The sequence below is a fragment of the Pinus tabuliformis genome, chromosome 5_1 (genome assembly GCF_031772625.1).
Source record: "Pinus tabuliformis cultivar Carrire ecotype Pingquan chromosome 5_1, CPIR1, whole genome shotgun sequence".
Lineage (NCBI taxonomy): Eukaryota > Viridiplantae > Streptophyta > Pinopsida > Pinales > Pinaceae > Pinus > Pinus tabuliformis.
Genome location: NC_142305.1, coordinates 249,948,129 through 249,964,248, shown reverse-complemented (window position 1 = coordinate 249,964,248; position 16,120 = coordinate 249,948,129). Strand labels below are relative to the sequence as shown.

The following is a 16,120-nucleotide window of genomic DNA, read 5'->3' as shown; positions in this document are numbered from 1 at the left end:
GACTCAGGAGCTATCTTCTTGCCAAAAGCTTTCTCTCTTTCAGCAAATTTTTTCACAAGGGAGTCAAAGGTAATATCTTTGAGGTTTCCATTTGCTTGCAATGACTCAAGATAATTTGAGTAAGTGGGATAAAGTGCCTTGAGAAAAGCTATCAGAGGAATATCCAGTTCAACATTAGTGACTTTGATATCATGCATTATATATTTTACTTCTGATGTAAGAGCAAGAGGATCATTATTTTGTAATTCAAGGGTGAAGAGTTTAATCATGAGTTGAACAACTTCAAGTGCAAAGTGTGAGTCATAGAGTTCCTTCAGTTTTTGTAAGGCTTCGAAAGCATTTGAAAATGGCGAAATATGGCGACTCACCTCTTCATTTACTGATGCTGCAATCAATGCATAGGCCTTGTTGTTCTTATTTTCCCAAATGGCAAACTCCTTGTCTGAGGTAAGTTGTTCTGGCTCTTTGTCTCCATCTCCAACACACACTCCTTTCCACAACTCATTGAAAATGAAGGTGTGTTTTATCTTCCGAGACCACTCAGGATAGTTCTCCTTGCCAGTGAGAACTACTCCCACAATAGATATGATTGAATGCATTGTAAAATCTATGCGCTGCAAAAAGAATTTGATTATGATAGAGGTATTATGTGTTATATCATGTCAGACAGTGTTATTATGATGGAAACGCAGTTGAAATAATACCAAAAGAGAAACGCGTTGAAATAATACAATGTATATGGACAACATTCAACTTAGAGGTATTATTGCTGGGGCAGCTGGTTTAGCAGCCTTGGCTGGCTTGGAGCCTTCGTAGACTTGATGGACGGAGCAGCGTGCTACCAACAATGTATCAACCATGCCAAGCTGATGATGATCTTGAGGCCGATAAATGAGTGAATAATGGTGGTATGATCGTAGGCCGCCTCCTCACAATGAATTGTTCGCCATTTTCCCAATCTTCATCTCCAACTGCGAATGAAACTTCGTTCAATAAATACACGCTTCCGCATCTGCCCTTACGTCTGCGTACTCATTCTTATACTTTCTATTCTTATGGCCCTCGTCCCACTCCCACCTTCACTGTTGTGGCAGCAGTTAAACAGCAGTGGGTGATTAAAGTGAAGAAGAAGAGACAAGTTTCAGCAGCGGCAAACGCATATGGCAACCAAATCCAATGTACTCAAACGAATTTACACAAATACAAACAAAATAATGTTTTGTTATCGAATGACATGATCAGAGGTTATGTCAGGAATGGATTCTGCAAGGAAGCGCTGAGGATGTATTATGAAATGCAACGCGCAAGGATAGAGCCTGACAAATTGGCTTTTATTTCTGTAATCAATGCATGCGGCAGCCTAACAGATCTACAAGCAGGCATTAAGGTTCACGAAGATGTATGGAAGCAACGGAATGCCAAACAACGTTACCATGGAATGCCAAGCAACGATACCATGGATTGCCAAACACAGGAAGCGTTATACCACGACTGTGTATTCTCGGATGGGAGGTATGGTTCTGCTGATGAAACTATCAGACTAGTGGAAGCGTCAAAGCTGCCAGGCTAGCCAGAATCAGCAGAATAATAGTGAGAGAGATGTCAATCTGCATAGGATTCAGAACATAGGAAAAATAGGCAAAATAGCCAGAATAGGAGTTACAAATTAAAGAGGGAAGCCAAAAATGGAGTTGGCTCTGATACCATGTCAGACCAGGAGGTAACTCCTCAAATCAAATCATGTTATTCATTTAGGTTGTTCATTATTATATACAAGAAGGAGTGACTGTTCAGTTCATCTCCCGGTTACTCTCCATCTTTTCTATTATTTATTTACATTAATTACAGTTGTTCACGCAATCCCTATGATTAGGTGTCAACAGGAATAAATCATTCTAAACCCTTTCTCTACCCACCTTGACCTAGTGAGCTCCTTGGAGGGCCTCCTCCCGTGATTATCCATAAACCCTAGGTCTTGTGTGGACCCAACCTAGGTCTCTCAATTTAGGCAACACATTTCCCAAAGCAATTCCTTATTTCAAAGAGCTTATTTGAGAGGTCCTATATCATTTGGGAGATCTTGACTCTAGGTATACCTAACCTTACTGTAGCATCATAAACCCCTAGATCTTGTTTCCTACCTTTAGGTCTTTCTTGGAGAGCCATTAAGCTTCATTGAAGCAAGAAAGCCTTATATTGAGCCTCTCCTTTGAATGGGCCTTGGAAATCACTACAGACCTCATCATTGATCCATCATCCTAAGTGATTTCCTCCATACTGGGACTCCTCCCATCAGTGAAAATCCGAGAAGAGAAGGGGACATAGGTTGTGGTGACAATGAGCCTTTGTCCGAAATTGTTGTTGTGCCTTCTAGTTTTAGCCTGCAAACTAGGCCTGCTAGTTTGTGTAGCAACAATCCTTATTGAAGATCATTGTTGGAAACCCTTTCTCCATGCCTTGACCTTTGGCCATCCCAACACTCAACCTACTAATCAAGCCCTAGATCTTGTGCCTCATCCAATAGGCCTCTATCAAGAAAGCTAATTGCCTCCAATTGGAACCCTAAGCCTAAATTGTGTCTTTTTTGTAGAAGGTCTCATTGAGTCACTTGTACCCTAACCCTAGAATATCCATTAGGTGATCTTCTCACATACCGAGACTCCTCCCATTAGTGAAAATCCGTAAAGAGCAAGGGGTTTTGGCAGTGGTGACAATGGGCCACTACCCCATTGTTGTCCCTTGGTCTAGTAATAGCCTTGTAGGGTACCCCTCTCCAAGTCTTGCTAGAGTTTGCGGCAACAGGAACTCCTACCGAAGCTTGTAGAAGCCCTGTAGGGGGGTGTAAATTCACTGGAGCCAAGACAATTTAGGAGAACCCTGTTAATTCCCATAAGACCCTGCATAAAGAAAATACAAATTGCCTCTCAAACAAAGAAGAGAAAACAGGGTAAACTATCGAAAATCTGATTCGAAATATTCACCAAGTATCCAACCAACACCTAGATGCATATTAAGGTCTAGGAAAGGTAGAAGTAGGAATTATGAAGACAACATAGAGAAAGGTTTAGGGTATGACTCTGTTCAAGAAATTCACTGCAATATCCCAGGCAGAGAATCATTCCTCCACCACACACAAGATAAGGCACTAAAAGAGTTAAAACAAAGGGCATAAAAATCCATCAAAGGGATCCTCAGCGCAGGACAAAACCCCTCAAGAATTATCCAATGATTTATCTATCCCTAAATGTCAAATGGAAGCCCCTCAAGGATTATCGCATGATTTGTCTATCCTTAAATGTCAAAGGGAAGCCTGTCCAAAAGGGTGGCACTGATCAGACTTTTGGAGATTCATAGGCCAGAAATTATCTTGTGGCAAGAAAGTTGAAACTACGGATGAAAGAAAAAGGCAATTGAAGCATTACGCCAATTGCTAAAGGCTTGGAAATTCGTAGCTCTATCTGTAAATGGAAATTCAGGGGATTTAATAACAGGAAAGAAAAGCATGTTAGTGATCAGCTATAATGGGCCTTATAAGGGATAGGAAGCTATTCTGCGAAGAATTATTTGCTCAGGGATGCCTAAGGCAGAAAAAGGTCATAATGGGTGGGTGACTTGAAATTTACACTTGGTAGATCTAGGAAAAAATTGCAATGCAGGGCACTTTGTCAGATTTTTTTCAGAAACAGGATGCAGGAGGTGGGGTTACTAAGATATAGAACATATCAAAATTGTACACACCTGGATAAATAATAAGTGGGAGATGCAGGTGTAACTAAGAGGTTACAACGTCCTGTTCTCTGAAACACTATTGGTGGAAGTAGACAGGATTAGAACTTGTGTGGAAGTGGGAAGTGGATTAGATCACTCTCCCATACTCTTGCAGTTAGATAAACAAGATTCAACGCCAACAGCCCCCTTTAAATTTAACCCTGATTGATTAAATGAGGAAGAATGTGTAAATATTGTAAATGAGGAATGGGTGGGGTATGATGCAAGTTCAAGGGTATCAGCCAGTTTTCAATTTACTGAGGCATTAAAGAAGTCAAGAAGGCTGTAACTGCATAGGCATCAAAATAATTCAAAGAAGCAGATAAGGAAATTGAAAATTAAGCTATCAGATACATATATTCAGAACACAGAAGGTGGATTTGTGGAAAAATAGATGGAAAGGCTGAAGAATTTGGAGAGTTTTTAACAAAAATTACTGGATGGAGAGGTTGTCTAGAGGATAAACTGCAGAACCGTAAAGTTGGAAAAAGGAAATGAAAATATAACCTTTTTCCATAAATTTGCTAATCATAGTAAACACAGTTTGGGAAGTGAAGACATCGGTTGGCAGTAAGGCTCATATAGCAGGCTTGGAAGTTCAAAGATATGGCAGATTTGGGAGTGTCATATTCTCAATCTACTTATTCAGAGCCTCATAGAGTTAATTTTGTTGAGATAATGATAATTAGTAATTACATCTTTCTTTCCTATGTTTGCTTCTGAAGAAACCAACCAAATGTTGTTAGAAGACATTTCAAAGGAGGAGTTAAAGACTGTGTTAGCCTCATTTAAAAAAGACAAAAGCCCTAGCCTAGATGGGTGGCCAGTGAAATTTTAACTTGGGTTTTATGATTTACTGGGAGAGGATCTCTTAAGGGTGATTGAGAAGATAGGGAAAACAGGGAAAGTTGTTTGGGGAATTCAGTGCCACATTTCTAGCCCTAATCCCTAAAAAGGACATTACAAAGAGTTTTGATGAGTTTAAACTTTAGACCAATATCCTTATGCAACTGTATATATAAAACTGTGGCTGAAGTATTGCCAGTATTGGTAGTTCAAATCAAAAAGATCTTCTCGGAGACAATTTCACAGGAGTAGTTTGGTTTTTTGGGTGGCAGGCAGATAAGAGATGCAATAGGGTCAGCTCAGGAAGTTTTGCACACTATCATATCCAAAAAAACGCCCAGGTATGGTAATGAAACTAGATTTGACAAAGGTGTATGACAGGTAAAGTTGGCTACATATCAGATTGCTTCTTATTCATGTTGGTTTCAGTTTACCTATTGTGAAATGGATAATGGGGTGTTTCACATCAGTCACCTTTGCAACCTTGTAGTTGTAAATGGTTCATCTTCCAGGATTTTCACCCCATCGAGGGGATTGAGACAAGGGTGTCTTCTCTCCCTACTGTGATTTCTCATAAGAGCAAAAGGATTGAGGAGGACAATCCTAGACACAAGAAAGTAGGGGCAATACGAGGAGTTCCACTGGAGAGGGACTTATCTCTAACACATCTTCTGTTTGTTGTCGATGTCTTATTATTCTCCAATAGGTCAATAAGGGAAGCCAAAAAGCACAAAACTTTACTGTCAAGCAACAGGTTTGGAAATGAATGTCTTAAAATCGGCAGTTTCATTTAATGCACTGGCATCGGAACTTGAAAGAAAGCTGCTTCAAATTCTTCATCTTAAACACCTTGAGTTCTAATTTGGATTTGAATATTTGGGATTCCCTTCAAGTGTAATGGATATGGGAAAAATGACTGGAAATGGCTTTTAGAGAAAACAAAAAATAGGATAAACCATTGGTGTAACAAATGGCTATCAGTAATGGGTAGACTGACTTTAGTCATGCCAGTACTGGAGATCAATCCTGTTTTCTGGCACATTTTAGCATTTATCCACACAGGGTTTTGAAAAAGGTTAGAAAGAGGTGTTCATATCCCTATGGACAGGTAAAAAAGAGACAGAAAGGATACCGTTGGTCAAAGGGAAATAGTAGCTAGTCCAAATGAAGGAGGAGGATGGAATCTAAAGAAAAAAAATTGGGGAAATCTTTAACAGCGAATAGCTTATGGAGGCTAATAACTCCAAAATTTTCTTTTTTGGGAAATCTGTAGCAGCGAAAAGCTTATGGAGGGTAATAACTCATGATAGCTTACGGAAACAGATAATGGCACAGAAGTATCAAGCCAGGTTCTCTGATAGATTGGATCAGAAGTCAGAGGATAATAACAAAGAATATGTCTACCCATTGAAATGATTTAGTGCAAGGCCTTTCCTTTGATCAGCAACTGGTTGGTTTGGCAAGTGGGAACAGGAAAACAGGTGAGGGTTGAGGTATAGCCATAGGCAGGATACATAAATCAGCACAAACTACCTGAAGACTGATGGAAAATATACAAGAAAAGGTATTTTCACTCTAAATGAAATAGCAGATCAGGAGACTGCGAACCTCTGGCAGCAGGGATGGAAAAGAGCAGACAGACCGGGGATAGAAGGTGAGGACGCAGATAGGCAGAATGCATATATAGATAACCTCCATAGAACTCGTGTTTGAATTAAAGAACACATGGTGACCTGGTCCGAAAATCAAACAACTAGGATACTACTCACCAAAACTAAAATACAAAGCAATTTTTTCTCCTAAGACAGATATCACAGATTGGTGGTAGAAACTCGTATGCAAAATGAAAGGCACCAAAGAAAACCCACATTTTTTTGTGGATGGAAATATAAAGCAAGGTTTTAACTTGGGAAAGGATACAAATAGGAGCAAGACGGGCCGACATTTTATATTCTCTGCAGAAAGAAGAAGAAACTACTAATCATCTGCTCATAAAGTATTCATCTGCAAAGGAGATGTGGCCATACATAAAGCAGATCACAAGAATAAATTAAGAGTGAACTAGAGCTTCTGTCAGGGAATGCTTGAAAAACTGGATGTGTTAAAAATATTGAAAGGAAAGGAGGGAAAAACCCGTTGGACAGGATGCAGATTGCAGTTGGCAAGGAACTCCCATCTTGTTGAAGAAAATGTTATTCCTCCATTCCAGTGTTCCCATCAAATCATATCTATGTCCATACCTTATAAGATGCCAGTCATTTTGTAGAAGGAGAGGAAAGTGGAAATTTTTGGAGATAAAGAAAGAGCAGGTCTGGGTAGTATTCTTTGATAGCACCACACAGGGTCCACATACAAAGATAATGCTAGATGTATTCTGCATCTTTCTGATAAAAAACATTGTCAAGATAAATGCAGGCTAAGGAACTGGATTGATTGTCAAGATAAAGGCAGGCTTAAGCAGTGCAGAATTTATGGCACTAAGATTCCTCAAATGTGCTTTGAAAAATTGTAAAACAGTTGCAGGTCTTCAGCAACTCTAGCTTGTTGATAAGGTGGATAAACGGGACAGGTCAACTATTAAACATCTCTCTAAAACCTGTCGATGATCAGTTAAAACTTTAAAAGCAGTTGCAAATGTTGAAGCTTGAGGTAGGTTCGGAAGGTCTTCCGCGTAGGCTTGGTGTCTTAGCATGTGGAAGATGATTTATTGCCTCTTTAGGTGCTTGCTTGGTGGAGTAAGTGATTTATGCCTTCTTTCCTAAGTCTAACATAAGAAAAGTACAATAACTAAAGTCAATTATTGTAGACTATTAAGTCATTTTCTAAAGATAAATAATTTAATTATTTAAGTGACTTAGAAATAATCTCAACCATTGATCTCCAAGATCTTCTAGAAGGGAGATTAGGGTTAGGGATTTGGGCTTAATGAAGATTATAAAAGAATCCTAGTGAAGAGGTGAAGACACACAAGAACTCAAGAGAGCGAGTCACAACAAGAGAGAGCGATTTTCTCTAGTGTGAGTGGCTCAGTAGACTGAAGTGCAGAGGAGGAGAAGTACGGGAGAATTTGAGGGTGAATCTAGGAGGCCGAGCTGTGGAGATTGCAGGGCCAAGTTGCTGAAGTGAAGCACAGTTGCTGGAGAGTCCAAATTGTTAGGGACGAGTTGTTGGGCACAAAGGCCAATTTTCTAGTGATCAATGGGGTCAATTTCTTTCAGGATGAATTGCTTATGAGGCCAATTTCTAGGAGGTCAAATTCCTTGGGTTGAATTCATCCTGTGGGGTCCGACTTACAAGTTCCAATTATTATATTTTTCTTTGTATCTCTATGGGTTGAAAACCCATATTTTCTAGATTAATAGATGACAGAGAATTGTTGTGGATGAATTATTTTTGCAATGTGTGATTGATCTATTTGATTTAAATTCCGCTGCATATATATTTTTAGAGAATAAAAATACCAGTGATTTTATTTTTCGATAACCATGATTGATAACGTTATTAGTTTTGTAATGAGCCCCAAAATACAGACTGTTGTCGCAATCCATCATAAAAGTGAAAAGACAACGCCACTGCTTTTGAAATGGGCCCCAAATAAACAAAAATTGTTGTAGAAAACAATTAGAGAAGTGAACAGACAAACGCCACTGCTTTTGAAATGGGCCCCAAATAAACAAAAAAAATTGTAGCAAACAATTAGAGAAGTGAACAGACTGTGAAAAGATTGCCCAATAAAACAATTTTACTTAATTGAGATTCTCAAAAACATTGCAACTTGTTCTATGCGGATCCAGAATCAGGCCAAAACAGTCAAAATTGGGCAAGGGATTTACAAAATTTCATTAGCGACTAAAGCAATGCCCACTGTTAGTGGCATCCCATGGGACATAAACAATAAGGAAAAGCGGAAGCAGAAAAACTAGGGTTGGAAGTAGGCTCAGATGAGAGTGCCAAGGGTTAAAAAGCTCAAACCTCTTTCTTTAGCTCACAGAGGAAAGAAAGACCCCATGCCTACTGAGGTGTTCCTTCAACCTCTTGCTCCTGGACCCGCCCCTCAAAAAGTATTAAATATGTCAATCATGAAAATGTTCCTCCTATGATGCTCCTTGTAACGTGATGGCGCCATTTTTTGTGATATGGTGATATCTTGGTTTTGTGAATGTGTTTGTCAATTGGGTTTATCTCAAGTGGTTGAGAGGAATGATGTTAACCTCGCCACCTGAGTTTAATTCACACAAGTGACATGTTAAGCTCATAATGTGTATATTGTTGTAATGGTTCAAGCTATGTTGTTGATTGGCCTTGTAACCTGAAGAATTTAGGGTTTACCTTGGGTACCATGCTCAAAATGAGAGGAAGTCCTCGAGGGTTTCCAGGAGCATATATATATGGGATGTGTTCGTCTACCTGAGTGTGTGTGTGTGAATGTGTTTGTCTCCTTGAGTGCAGTGCGTGTGTGAGAGGGAGTGAGCGTCCATTAACCCTTTGGTGCTTGAGGTGTCCCTTCAACCTCCTGCTCCTGGACCTACCCCTCAAAAGATCATAAAGATGTCAATCACGAAAAAACGCTCCTACTCTAGCAGTCCTTGTAGCATAATGGTGCCCTTTTTTGCAATATGTTGCTATCTTTTCTTTGTGGATGTGTTTGTCTGCCCCAATATATATATACACACACACATAGGACATGGTTGTCTACTTGAGAGAGCATGTGTGTGTCCCTTGGTTCTTGAGAAAAAATTCCTAAACTCTAGAATCTTGTATCTGTTGATTTTTGGTAGCATTGGATGTGCTCTAGCCATGAAAATTGGTGGAGAGGTTAAGGCACATGAGATTTCCAAAACCCAGAAATCGTTTGGAGAAATTCCACCCAGATGAAAAGATATTAAAATAATTGATATTTTTAATGATACCCTAAGTCTAAACTTAGGAAAATTAAAATATTAATGTGTATTAATATAATATGGGTAAGAAAGTTCTAAATAACGAGGATGAAGCCAGATCTAATTTTAGTCGTTGATTAGGGATGTAATCTCGGCCGTTGAATCGTCAACAGAAAAAGTATAAGAGGATGTTTGAGGGCTAGTTGGAGACACACAAGAAAAAAGAGATTAGTCAGTTTGATTTTATGGGCAGAGGTTCGCTGAGGAAATCGAACAAGTGATCAGTTGCAGTGAGGGGCAGATCGGCAGAAGGCCGAAGAATACATATCAGAGAGGCAGCAAAGGGCCGGAAGAGGCAGCGCAGAGCCTAGGAGGACTAACGTAGAGGCTAAGGAGGCCAGCGCAGAGGATGCAGAAGTTGCAGAAGCAAACACAGAGGACGCAGAAGCTGACGTAGAAAGCCGCAGAGGCTGGCGCAGACAGCGTAGAGGGCTATAGAGGTTGACGCTGGGCTAAAAAGGCTGCGCTGAGGAAGTCTGCGAGGCAGACTAAGAGCAGATTAGCCTAGAGAGGGTGACGCAGTTCCAGAGGAGTGCTTGGAGCAGCGATCGTTATCTAGCACAAGGAACAGCCAGAGTCACTGTGGGGTTGTTTTCTAGTTGCTGATTTGCCGCAATATTTGTCTCTGGAGAGAGGTTCTACTACCAAGGAAATTCTCTAAAGGGTGAGACATTTCTGGCACCCTAGTTGTATTCAAAATCTACTTACTAATAAAACCCTCTATATGCTGCACCAGTTTTCCAGCGTTGGGTTTTTCCGGGACGATTGTCCAAAAATAAGAGTGTCCCTTATGTTGTCTCAGTTTATTTCAGTTGTTGATCTGTATATTTATGAAGGTCGCAATTGCGTTTACTTCAATGTTTATGTTAATAAATAACTTGTTAATGTAAAGAACAAGTAGGAGATAGTAAACTAGATATTGCAGTAGGGGTTTCTGATGTGTTAGATTTAGAATGGTATCAGAGCGATTGCAGATCAAGCAGGACTGAAGACACCAGCAGAAGAAATCTGAGGATTTGCAGCAGAGAAGCAGCTGTCCCGAGAGACAGCGTTGTTCCAAAGCTAAAGAGGCAAGAGGAGTGACGTAGTGCAAAGACGGTGACGCGAAGGCTCACGCAGAGCCTGCGTCAGCATTCTGAGCCAGGAGGGGAAGACGCAGTAGCTGGGAGGGACCCACGCAATAGCTGCGTCAGCAGTCCAGGCCAGCAGAAGGGGGGCAGATCAGGCCTACGCAGTGCCCGGTCATCTTTCTCAGTCAGGAAGGATCAACGTTGAAGCCAGGAGGAGCTGATCCAGCTCTCACTGTAATTGCACAGAGCCAGATGAGCTCAAATTCTTCAATTGCAGAGGCTAAGGGAGCTGGGCAGATTGTGATTTGAGGAGCTAGTGGGACACTGTTTCTGTCTGTGCAAAACAGTGTCTAAGGAGACGGAACCAAGGTAAAGGGAAGCACTACCTTGATTGATTTGTAGCCAAGAAATCTAGATCCGAGTTGCAGTGGCAAAAGAGGATTAGAGAGCTCAGAGGAGTGATTCGATAGTTGGTCGAAGGATTGGAGAGAGGGAAGTCGAGACTCAGAGGGAGTTTAAAAGAGGAGCAGAGATGGCAGTGAATGGATTGAGGGATCAAGACAGAATGGACAAGGCTTCTGATTTTGTCATCTGGAAGGCCAGGATCCTGGCAATCTTGGATAAACATCGCATCAAGGACTATGCCTTGAAAACCGTAGCTGTCCTAGTTGACCCAAATGCAAATGAGAAGTATGAGGAGGCCATGGCGAAGGCGAAATGCATGATCCTAGACGAGGTCAAAGATCCTGTCATACCACATATTGCTGAGAAGACCACAGCAAATGAAATGTGGCAGACGCTGACCACCTTATACCAAGGCTCTTCCATGCAGCGGAAGATGTTATTGGAGAATCAACTGAGGTCATATCAGATGCAGAAAGGGGAGGAGATAGATCACATCCTCCTCAAATTGCAAGGAATTCGCAACCAACTTACTTCCGTGGGGTCTACACCGGATCCAAAGTTTATGGTCAGCACTGCTCTGAATGTAGTCTCCAAGGATTGGGAGACGTTTGTCCAAAGCATTTTGGGCAGAGCAACTCTCCCCAATTGGGAGGAGATGTGGGTAGCTCTTCGACGAGAAGAGATCAGGAGGTTGACCAAGGCAGGGAGTAGCGGTAAGGGAGTTCAAGTCAAGAAAGAGGAGGAGGAGGATGTATCTCTAGCATCTGCAGGACAGCAAGGGAAGAGGAAGAAAAAAGATATCTCCAAGGTCAAGTCCTTCAACTGTGGGGAGTTGGGACATTATGCCTCTCAGTGCCCCAGGAAGAAAGGAAAGGGAGAAGCTTCCGACTCAAAGGCAACTCTAGCAAAGGCGAAGAGGGATGTCGAGACTGATGACGATTGTGCCATGAGTGCTCATGCGCCTCTAGAGAAGAGGTGGGGAGATATTGAGTTGTAGTCGAGAGGACTACAGAAGAGGGGCAGGATCATTGAGGTACCCAAACTCTTGGATCACATGCGGCTACGGAGCCCTTAACGACAGTAGCATGATGACAGATGTCGAGTGGAGCAAGGTGTGATGGAGCGGCAAGGCAATGCTAGAGTCCAGAAGTCTTTAGCAGTGCAGTGGAGGTTGCAGCAATGCGAGAGGCACAGAAGTGTTTGCAGCAGCACAGTGGCAGCAAAGGGAGCACAAGATAGCAGTTGAGGTAGCTTCAGCATCACGAGGCTTCCAGACTGACCGGGATGTCGGTATTTGGGGGAAGTCAGTTACCTACTTCTCGGTAACTGAGTTGCAGTGCAACAGTTAGCAGTGGCAGTGCTATGGGCAGCATGTTGAGAGGGAGCTGCAGTAAAGATGTAGCCGTGTCAGTGGCAGTGTTAGTGTCATGGGCAGCAGTGCAGTGGATGTGAGGCAGCAGGCCAAGCATCAGCATAGGTACCGATGCGGAGGATCAGTGTGATGTTTCTATAGTGAAGCATTACTAGAGCACATTCCTCACTAAGAGGGAGTGTTGATTTTTGGTAGCATCGGATGTGCTCTAGCCATGAAAATTGGTGGAGAGGCTAAAGCGCATGAGATCTCCAAGACCCAGAAATCATTTGGAGAAATTCCACCAGGATGAAGAGATATTAAAATAATTAATATTTTTAATGAGACCCTGAGTCTAAACTTAGGAAAATTAAAATATTAATGTGTATTAATATAATATAGGTGAGAAAGTTCTAAATAACGAGGATCAAGGCAGATCTAATCTCAGTCGTTGATTAGGGACTTAATCTCGATCGTTGAATCGTCAACAGGAAAAGTATAAAAGAATGCTTGAGGGTCAGTTGGAGACACACCAAAAAAGAGAGATTAGTCAGTTCGACTTTCTAGGGCGAGGTTAGCTGAGGAAATCGAACAAGTGGTCAGTTGCAATGAGGGGCAGTTCGTCAAGAGGCCGAAGAATACATATCAGAGAGGCAGCAAAGAGCCGGAAGAGGCAGCACAGAGCCTAGGACGACTGACGCAGAGGCTAAGGAGGCCAGCGCAAAGGACGTAGAAGCTGACGCAAAAAGCCGCAGAGGCTGACGCGGATAGCGCAAAGGGCTATAGAGGCTGACGCTGGGCTGAAGAGGTTGCACTAAGGAAGTCTGTGGGGCAAACTGAGAGCAAATTAGCCTAGAGAGGGTGATGCAGTTCCAAAGAGGAGTGTTTGCAGCAGCTTTCGCTGTCCAACACAAGGAACAATCAGAGTCACTGTGGAATTGTTCATCCAGCTGCTGATTTGCGGAATATCTGTCTTCGGAGAGAGGTTCTACTACCAAGGAAATTTTCTGAAGGGTGAGCCATTTCTGGCACCCTACTTGTATTCAAAATATGCTTAATAATAAAACCCGTTATATGCTGCACCGGTTTTCCCGCATTGGGTTTTTCAAAGCAAAACTTCTAATTGTCATTTCATGGAGAAAGATAACTGAAATAATTTTACGTAGATTTTTCTTTTGATTTTACGCCGGATTAATCAGAGTATTTGTTTGTTTGTTGTTGAAATGTCTCATGATCTATTTTAAGCAGTTTTATCTTGCTTTTACTATAACGCATTCTTCAATGTTTGTTTTACTCTAATTTACTCTTGCATCAGGAAGTGTTAAACGACCCCAAGAGTTTTCTTTAAGGTTTTATGTAAGTGGTGACCACTTTAAATAGCTTGAAGCTTGAATTCCACTCTTAAATTTAGCAACCTGAACGGCCCTAATGCAATCTTGCATTGTCTGTTATAGCAGATTATTAGAAGAAAGATACTTTTATTAAATACATCAATACAAGTTTGTTCAGATACAATTTGAGACAAGCTATATCATGGGAATTTGATTAATTTCATACCTTAACAAAGGCTAGAACATGCTGCAATAGGAAGCCCCTTCAATAGTTATATCAATTAACCTGTGTTACACGAAACAAGAAACAACGACCTAGTTGAAGGGCAAACATGCCACCTTCATTAGTATAAAGCCGGTGGGGGGCATAGCAACTCTCCGCTTTCACCGACCGGCTCACCTCTCGTGGCTAACAGACAATGAAATAGAAAAGGAACGACAAACAGGGCTAAAACAGCGTTATAGGGTTTCAGGGGAGGAAGCATGAACACTCCATCTTTCCCCGTGTATATTATGAATATAAAATCGATTAGTAATGTACTAATGCAGACTCAATATGGGAATGGCAATGTGAACGAAAACGGAACGAGAAACGGATCTCCTGGACAGGTTCCCATTAACACGACAACTGCCCACCTGATGTGAAACGAGTCTAATGCAAATTCCTTCCACTGCATGATGTAAAAATATCATTATTGCTTGATTCCCGGTTTCCATAATAGGTCAATGAGTTAACGGGATTTCATTAATTTCCCGTATTCCCGCCACTCTTTGCAGCTTTTGAAGCCTTGTCTCTGTATTCTCACTCAAAATCTTGGTTTTCTGAAGCTTTTAGCTAACCATTTGTTGAGTTTTGGGATCAAATATTTCCGTCACTCTTTTTTGAAGCCTTATCTCTATATTCTCACTCAAAACTTTGGTCTTCTGAAGCTTTTAACTAAGCATTTGTTGAGTTCTGGGATCAAATTTTCCTCCAAACTTAATAGCGCAATCAAATGATTAGTAGTAGTCAAAATTTAGAGCCGTATATCCACATTCTTTTGGGATCAAATTTTCCTTGAGGCTTAATAGCGCAATCAGATGATTAACAGAACTCCATATTTAGAGCCTTGTCTGTATATTCTGAAAACTTTGGTCTTCTGAATCTTTTAACTAAGCATTTGTTGAGTTTTGGGATTAAATTTTCCTTCAAACTTAATAGCGCAATCAAATGATTAGCAGAATTCAATATTTAGAAAAGGGGCTTGTGATAAAATAACGCAAACTCCCCTGTATCTTGCAAACCTGCGGTTGATTTCAATTTAAGAGGGTGAAGCCAGAGAAGAAAAAAGGGAACAAAAACAAAAATGAACTCGTTTTCTATCAAATCAGATCAGAGATCCATCTCTGAGGATGCAGGTCTGGGTATTCGATCCACAACCGATATCTTCATGAAACGAAAATAAACGAAATAAATATGGGAATAGGAAGACTCTTACCATGGCCCAAAATTGATAACAGGAAAAATCAGCCCTTCCCTTTGCTTCCTAAATCTGTGGCAAATTTATGTTCCAGCCGTTGCCGTGAACGTGGGATTTCTTCGATGAAGAGTTCCGCCCCGTAACGTATATATTTGGCCTAATGCAAAAACTTGCGCCTGTGCACCAAGCATACACGGCGGAATTTTGTACGATAGATAATAAAAAGGCATTAGGCCAAATAAAAAGAAATCACTACAGATACGGACGGAAACCCGGAAGTGAAGCCAGTCGAATATGCATGCCAGGTGTCAACCTGACATTTCTGTTTCAATAGGAAGGCCTATCGCCTACATTTTGCGGTGTTTTTGGTTTGCAAGGGGGCCACTCGGGGGCGAGTTTTTTTTATTAGAGTTTATTTGGTTTTGCCGGTTTCAGATGACATTTCAAAATTGTTATTATTAGTTCAATACCTCAAGGGTATTTGGTATGAGTAAAGAATTTCATATCAAAGTGACATAGTTCAATTAACCTTAGAGGACAAATCATTTTATATAAGTTGAGTAATATCAAAATTGTAAGTCCATTGATTCTAAAGAACAATTGGATTACAAAAGTTTATGTTGTAACAACAATATATAATTTTTTCTTTATAATTATTTATATTTTTATATTTTAAAATTAATATACATTTATTTAACTTCCGTTTTATCAAACACTAAAAAAATCAAATTTTAAAATACAAATTTTCTTTTTAGTGTAAAATAAATCTAGCATTAAGATGGATGTATGCTAAGTCTTATTAATATTAACTATATTTATATAAATTCACATTTTTATATAAAAAATTAAAAATTAAAATTAAAATATATATATATATATATTTTATTTTATTATTATTTTAATAATTGTTCAGTGAGCATAAAATAGATGGTGACAGGATGTTCTATTA

General features: G+C 40.5%; 1 protein-coding gene across 4 annotated transcripts in view; it reads right to left on the bottom strand.

The window, feature by feature from the left end:
- Window positions 1–15,379, bottom strand: part of LOC149164347 (uncharacterized) — a 309,541-nt gene extending 294,162 nt beyond the window's left edge. For all 4 annotated transcript variants that reach the window (XM_089432068.1, XM_089432067.1, XM_089432069.1 and 1 more), the window contains exon 1: window positions 15,190–15,379. The gene's annotated coding sequence lies outside the window, so the exon portion shown is untranslated. The remainder of the gene's footprint in view (window positions 1–15,189) is intronic.
- Between the last annotated feature and the right edge of the window lie 741 nt (window positions 15,380–16,120).